Source organism: Prosopis cineraria, unplaced genomic scaffold (genome assembly GCF_029017545.1).
Source record: "Prosopis cineraria cultivar Desert tree isolate PC_DT_omini unplaced genomic scaffold, ASM2901754v1 PC14, whole genome shotgun sequence".
In the NCBI taxonomy this organism is placed as follows: domain Eukaryota; kingdom Viridiplantae; phylum Streptophyta; class Magnoliopsida; order Fabales; family Fabaceae; genus Prosopis; species Prosopis cineraria.
Genome location: NW_026555345.1, coordinates 4,907,219 through 4,914,996, shown reverse-complemented (window position 1 = coordinate 4,914,996; position 7,778 = coordinate 4,907,219). Strand labels below are relative to the sequence as shown.

Below are 7,778 nucleotides of genomic sequence, written 5' to 3'. Positions count from 1 at the left end.
TTTGCAGATTACCCTTCCAAATAAACATGATAGCTTACTTTTACCAAAAAAAAAAACAAAAAGCAAAAGAAAAAGAAAGCTTGCTATTTACTTGGAAATAAACAGACTCCAAATATTGATGCTGATTTTTTCCCACATAAACTTGTGAAGTGTTTAATCTGATAATATTTCGAAGGTTCGATTAAGTAAATAGGTTTCTATACATATAGTATGACAGATATCAAGTTTCTCAACATTTCTACAATTTCCGATCTACTGATCCATACTTGTCCAATATCGATCCAAGGAGAAAATGCACAAAAAATTAAAGTAAAATAAAAATATCATTAATATTAATATATATATTCATGAGCTTACCATTTATGCATGACACGTTCAACACGGATGTCATGGTTTTAAGTTAAAAGTAACAAGTAGACTTAGTTCTAGGACTTGTATTATATGCAAAATTAAGACTTATAACTACATTAGATAAAATTAGATTTAATAAATAATACAAAATAAAATGAATGGATTTATAAACTAGAATTTTAATATTTTAAGATATGATATAAGTCATTTTTCATCATAGGCTTTGTTCCTTGTTATGTACATCCTGTTTTCATTGAATTCCTAATTCTCATCATGTTATGTCCATCCTTGTTATGTATATGCTGTCATGATACAATCGCTTTCCAATCCCTTTTTCATACTTGACCGCAAAGCTCCCTCTCAAAAGAACCATGAGGGCAAAACTAAACAGGGAAAAACAATCGTATCCCACAATAGCCCGCATCAGGTTTACAAACTCTTAATACCAACACACACCCTATATATGATGAAATTCCAATTATAGCAGCCATAAATTATCTAAATTGTAATCACTACCATTTTGGGCATCCTTGCATCCAACAATGAGCAAAAATACAATATTTCTGGGATATGCAAAGTCACGACGACGAAAAAAAAAAAAAACAAAACAGAGAGAGAGAGAGCATGTATAGCTTGTAAGTCTCTGACAACATTAGTATGTCCAAGCATGCTATAGTTGCACATTATTGCTGGTAATTACAGAAATAGCGTTGAAGAGAGAGGCTCGGATATAAAACCATGTGCGCGCGCAAAGTTTTTTGGGTTGCCTCAAAAAAGAAAAAAAAAAATATATATATATATATATATAAATAAAGGAGAGGCCACTGCTGCCACGGAGTTTTCATTTAACTTCATTGAAAACATGTCTTTGCTGAGAAGCACTCGTCTTCTGCAATTTATCCAAACCACCACTCGTATCAAATGTTTCATTCCCGTGTTCATCCACAGTAAAAGGAGCAAGCTTAGCCAAAGTAACACCAGAGGAAAATGGATGGCCTGGATTACTACAAAGAACACTGGGTTACCTAAAAGAAAGTATGCAAGAAAAATGATAGACCCTCTCATCTAAAATCAGAATTAAAACAAGTTGAACCCCATAAGTACAGTTATTCACTCAACAAAAGAATTCAAGTGTAATTATCAACTAACTGACTGCGTCTTCATATCTGCTACGGACATTGCTAAATTTCCAATAATAGTAACAATTATAATTATCAATTATGAAGGTGCCCAGTTCTATGTTTCGTGGAATTAATTCTTTAGCTGCGAATATGCTAAAGAGACCGTACACAAGCACCATACGAACATACAGGAGATTTCCACTTTTCTTATAACATTAATAGAAGGCCCTTTTTTGGATATTCTGTTTGATCCACTAGCTACTTCATACCTTAATGATCACCACAGGGTTATGGTACACTGCTATTGGAGGAGGCAAAACAAATTGCTCGCAGGGAACTTAGATCAACAAAAATTGCTGTGATTTTGGGGGTCGGCACTCGCCGTTATTACAGGAAACATGGGCATGAGCTTGAAGGGCCCTACATGGTGAAATATCTATATTGATAATTACTTCTGATGGAATTTTGCTAAATGTTTTCTGTGTAGATATAATACCAGCGTAATATGAACGATGTTGTATATCTTGAGTAGTCACAAGTTTGTTAAAATATCCTTCATTCACCTCCCTATATATTATTTTTTTCCTACAAGAATCAAAGTTCATACTTCAGAGTAATTGACTAACTTATGGATAATTATTATGCGAATAAAAAAATTTCAATTTACGGACCAGTTTCTACTCAAGCTTACGAAATCCAAGTATTTTCATACCCTTATTAAGGACTTTAGGATTTGTTGCACTTCTTTAAGCCTATATCCATGTAACGTATGCTGTGCCTGTGTTTTTCTATAAAAGCCAACATTCTATATACCTCTAATAATTTTCTTTTTTCTCCAAAATATCTACCTCGCAGCTGCAACCATCTCTTTGGTAGAAAGTTAAATCAATGTGTATACAGACATTAAATAGGCACCTAATCATTTTTACATCAGAACATTCTCTTGAAAGTGTCAAAAGAGCCCTGATCCCACGTTAAGTTAGTATTGCTTTAAAATCTCCTGTGAAAAATAAGTACTGTGTTAAAATCACAAGGCATGAGACAAACATTCATTCACTTGCAAAGAGCTAAAAAAATGTCAATAGAAGGACTTTTGCAGAAAAAGGATAACCATCGTAACAACTTGAAAAAAGATGAAAAATCACTACAAGGGAAAAAAAAAAAACAAAAGAAAAGCAGCCTTACAACGACAGAACATATATATATTACAACAAAAGCTTGATGAATCAAAAGGTTATATTCTCCAGCATAATGATGATCAAATAGGATCTTTCACTAGGTGTTCGCTCCATTCAGGTGAGAGGCAGTATCACTTTTGTAATGACCCAAACAAAAATAAAATAAATAAAATAATAATATTAAAACTGATGATGAAGCATTTTCATTTTGTACTTTTTATATTTTGGACTATGCACAACAAGGTGAATTTGTGCCTTAAGGGAAGTTGCTGGCATAACCAAAAAAATAAAAAAATAAATAAAAAAATAAAATATTTTTATTGTATTTTAATTAAATTTGGAGTGTGTATTACAAGAAGAAATTGTGGTTTAGAGAAAATTTTTCCCTAACTCATGCTAGGCCCGAGATGCAAAGAGTGGGAAGAGTGAAGTATTTCTTTATTTTGTTGCAGACCTTGTAAAATTTCCTTTTCATCCTTGAAGGCAATAAGATATTTTCTCTTTCCCTGAGCCTTTTGTTTGAGAGTTGTAGACGGTAAACTCACCAACCTCCCTCGCCTTCGTCTTTTCCCCTCTCTCTCTGCTTTCAACCATCTCCGGCGTGGGTGTTTGTGCCGGAGCTCCGTCCGCCGCTGCTAGAGGTCGGAATCGTAAGTTTTCTTCACCTACCGTTGCTTAGCCGTTCGTATGCGTCACCTGTCCTTCACCTTCTCCTCATCATGATTCGCGTAGACAGCATCTTCTTCTTTCTCCCTCCAATAACATTGTTGATCTTAGGTGAGAATCTTCGAGTCCTTTACTTCCTTGCTGGATCTCATTGTGTGTGTGTGTGAATGGATTATTGTGAAATTAATCCTCCTTCTTTATTCCAGTGCGCTGCGTGAATGCGAGAGTGATTGAGGTCTAAGAAAACTAAATTTAAGTCTAAAGAACACGTTTTTGATGTTGATTATTTGGTTACTAAAGGAGGAAGAGGATGGATCTAGAGTTAATTCCTTTGAACTTGAATGTATTTTAATTGAAGGAATGAAATTTAATAAGATTGCTCAATTCAAAAAGTTATAATGAAAATTGTTGGGATGAGATTTGAAGAGATGACCTTAGAACTAAAATTTGCAGATTTATGCTTGCCAGTTGTTTCATAAAATGTTTGTTAGGAGACCTTTTGTTTGATTCTGTATTTTTTTTTTGGGAAATCGTGTTGAATCTTATGAGAGAATCATATCTAAATGGAGTAAGTATTTATGGCTAAAATAATTTAGAGAAACCATGGGATATAAAGTTTTGTGAATTAGGGGACTTTGAATTATTTATTTTGGTTTTGATTATATTAATGTTGGAATGAAATTTACCATTATTAGATTTTCACAATAATGATGGTCTGGGAGATTGGCTCGTTACATTACATGCATAAATGACAAGAGGTACATGGATTGATGACAATCCAAGCTTAGTAGTCATATACGTCTCAAAAGCCTTTCTCCAATTCCACTTAGCTGACAGTGTTGTGTTCTGTTTACTTGGTAACATTGATAATTGCTTTTTACTTATCACAAAATTGTCCCTAAGGGATAATAACCCTGCCAATATGACCACCTACTCAATTATATTTCCTCATATACCTTACCATTGGGACGAATCAATCATTTGCCATCAAGTATTTTATATATAAATATATATTTGTTTTTCTTTGGTTGTTCCCCAATTTGTTGTTATGATCTATTTTTCAATTTGTTTTTTTTTTTCATTATCGCTGTTTATTATTTGCAGATTAATCATTACTCAAAGGACATTAGTAACTTCCGGCTGATCATTATTTTGTTGCAGCATTTAGAAAATCCTTACTGTCCACACATGGATTGTAGCCTCATATACACGCGTGTGTGTGTGTGTAGAAGATTTAGACAAAGATCAACTTTATCTCCGAACAAGATAGTCATGAATATTAAGTTTCCACTTCTCACCGGCTATCCAATTTTTACTTATGAAAAAAATCTATTCCAGTATAACTGTCAAATTTTTCGTTAGTTCATTTTCTGATGTAAAATTCTACTGATTAAAGAGTAAATAGTTCATGGCTTCATGCAAAACCAGGTAACATGTGAACTGTAAAGACAAATCTGCCGTCTTGTTTACCACTTTCATGCGTCATAGCCTTCCACTTATGCATGCTCATGCTAAGCATATAGAAATTGGTGCCCACTTTGTTCATGATTGTGATCTTGCTAAAACTATCACCATTCATTGTGTTCCTTAGGAAGATCAACTGGCTGATAGTTTGACTAAATATTTGGTCTCTTCTTGATTTCTCTGGTTGCTAATTGAATTACCCCCTCGTTTGAGGGGAATGTTAATATTGAACGTTATCAAGGTGGAACCTTGTAAGTGTGTATGCGTGTGTACATTAAATCTCAACAACTAAACAAAATATGACAAATATTACAACAAGGGGTAACAACATTCATTTTTAATTAAGCTTGTTTTTATATTGACATGCAGTGGATTTATAACTTCAAAGTATGCAATGCATAGACAATTCTCAATAAAATCAGATGTCTTTAGTTTTGGTGTGCTAATCTTAGAGATTATAAGTGGGAAGAAAAACAATAACATCCATGGTCTGCTAGACTTTGTTAGTATTTGCTCTTTTGAAATATATAAATTGGAAAATTGTGAACCTGAATTAACTTAGTATTTTTTGATGATCGCATATTCTTGCAGGCATGGCAAAACTGGAGGGAAGGGAGTGGTTCAAATACAGTTGATCCTCAGTTAAAGAATGGTTCAAGAAATGAGATAATGAGATGCATTCACGTTGGATTGCAATGCATGTTCAGGAAAATGTGGCTAATAGGCCAACCATGGCTTCAGTTGCAGTAATTCTGAGCAGCCACTCTGTCTGTACCACTCCCATCGAAACCTCCATTAAGCTTAACAAATAAAGGAGGAAGCAACTCTGTTCAAGCGTCAAGAAATGAGGTCTCAATTACAGAGCTATATCCTCGCTAAATCCATCCTTTGAAGGTGACTTTCAATGCAACAGTTTTAATCTACAGATTACTCTACCAAAGAAGAACGAATGAGCTTGCAGTTCACTTAGGAAAAAAACAAATAAAAGTAGTCATTTTTGTTGTTGATATTTAGCATGATTTCAGTTTGCGTGTAAGCTTATATATTGGGCATGGGTTTGTGCAAGCATACTGTCAAGCATAGTTGTTAAATTCACGAGTCATTTTGACTTTATAAAATTGCGTCAATTCACTTATAAATTTAAATTAAATATAAATTTGATTAAACTCACGAGTTTACCTTTGAGTTTATCATTTTTATGTTTTTAATTTATAAAATTATGTCCACTCATTTACATACTCAGACTAGATGCAAGCATGTTAAAGTTGTTAAATTTGTTAATTTTTTTTTAAATTGAGCAAGTTAAGTGTATATTATGAAAAAATTTAATTCATAAAATTTATAGAATCTAGTTCAAAGAAAAAGAAATTTAAAAAGCAAAAACTAATATTAATAAAAAAAGCCAAAAATAAGTTTTCTTATTTTAAAATTTATATGTTTGTATGATAATTTATCAATATAGATGTGTTTCATTTTAATAATTTATATTTTAAATATATTTAAATCAAATTATGGTTACATTTTGTATTTTAATTATTTAATAATAATTTTTTATGATCATTTATTAATAGAGATAAATTATTATGAGTTTACTATTTAAGTTTGCGATTTGAGTTTATATTTTTGTCATGAGTTTATTTAAATTTACAAGTTTAACAATCTTGCCGTCAAGATATGAGGTTGTCTTAATTATTAAGCTTTATATGTCCTCGTTAAATTTAGCTTGGGATGTGATGTCACAAACATTATTCAACAACAAGAAGCTTTTATCCCACTAGGTTGGGGTTGGCTATATGAATTGCAAGACGTCATTATGTTCTATCATTTGTCAAGCTTTTAAGAATATTATTAATTAAGAGATTGCATTCAACAACTTTCAAGAGTGTTCTCTTAAATCTTTCTCTACCCCTCATAACAGGGCTCAAAGTTATGTGTTCCACTCTTCTCATTGGTGTCTCTCGCGATCTTTTTTGTACATGCCCAAACTATCTCAAACGGTTTTCTACCATTTTTTCTCAATAGGTGCTACCTTCACTTTTTTGCGTATGTGCTCATTTCAAATTTTATCTTTATGTGTTTGTCCGCACATTCATCGTAACATTCTCATCTCTGCTATTCCAACTTTATGTTTTTGCTGTCCCGTTAGAGCCTAGCATTCACCACTATATAACATAGCCGGTCTGATAGTAGTATGATAAAACTTTTCTTTAAGTTTATTAGGCACCCTAGGGTCGCAAATAACTCCTTTAACTTTTCTCCAATTAAACCACCCAGCTTGAATCTTATGTGAAATATCTCCACTGATTTCGCCATCATTTTAAATAATGGCTTCCAAATATCTAAACTTTTTCACTTGAAGTATAATTTGATCTTCCAATTTTACTTTCAAATTACTGTCGACTAGTCTCTTACCAAATTTACAATATAAATATTCCGTCTTACTCCTACTCAGACGGAAATCTTTCAACTCCAATGTCCACCTCCATAACTCAAGTTTACAATTAATCTCTTCTCTTATCTCTGCTATAAGAACTATATCATCCGCGAAGAGCATACATTTGAGAATTTTTCCTTGAATATGTTCCATCAAAACATTTAGGATCAAGTTAAATAGATAAGGACTTAAAGATAATCCCTGATGTAGTTCAATTTTTATAGGAAAGTCCTTTGTTTAACTACTAGATATTCTTATACTAGTTTTTACCCCCTCATACATATCTTGTATGACTTTAATATAAGCAATCCGTACTTCCTTCTTTTTCAAGGCTTTCTAAAGTACTTCTCTTGGTATACGGTCATAAGTTTTTTCCAAATCAATAAAAATCATGTTTAAATCTTTATCTTTACAACGATACTTTTCCATTAATCCCTTAGCAGATAAATCACCTCTGTAGTCGATCTACCTGGCATAAAACCAAATTGATTCTCAGAAATACTTGTCTCCAATCTTAACCTATGCTCAATACTTTCTCCCACAATTTCATTTTATGGCTCATGA

The 7,778-nt window shown here is 32.7% G+C and overlaps 1 long non-coding RNA gene across 1 annotated transcript; it reads left to right on the top strand.

Moving 5' to 3' along the window:
- The first annotated feature begins 3,123 nt into the window (after positions 1–3,123).
- Positions 3,124–5,898, top strand: LOC129293345 (uncharacterized). The gene is made up of 2 exons (XR_008589142.1): positions 3,124–3,427; positions 5,372–5,898. It is a non-coding gene; the product is annotated as an uncharacterized LOC129293345 (long non-coding RNA).
- Positions 5,899–7,778: the final 1,880 nt, after the last annotated feature.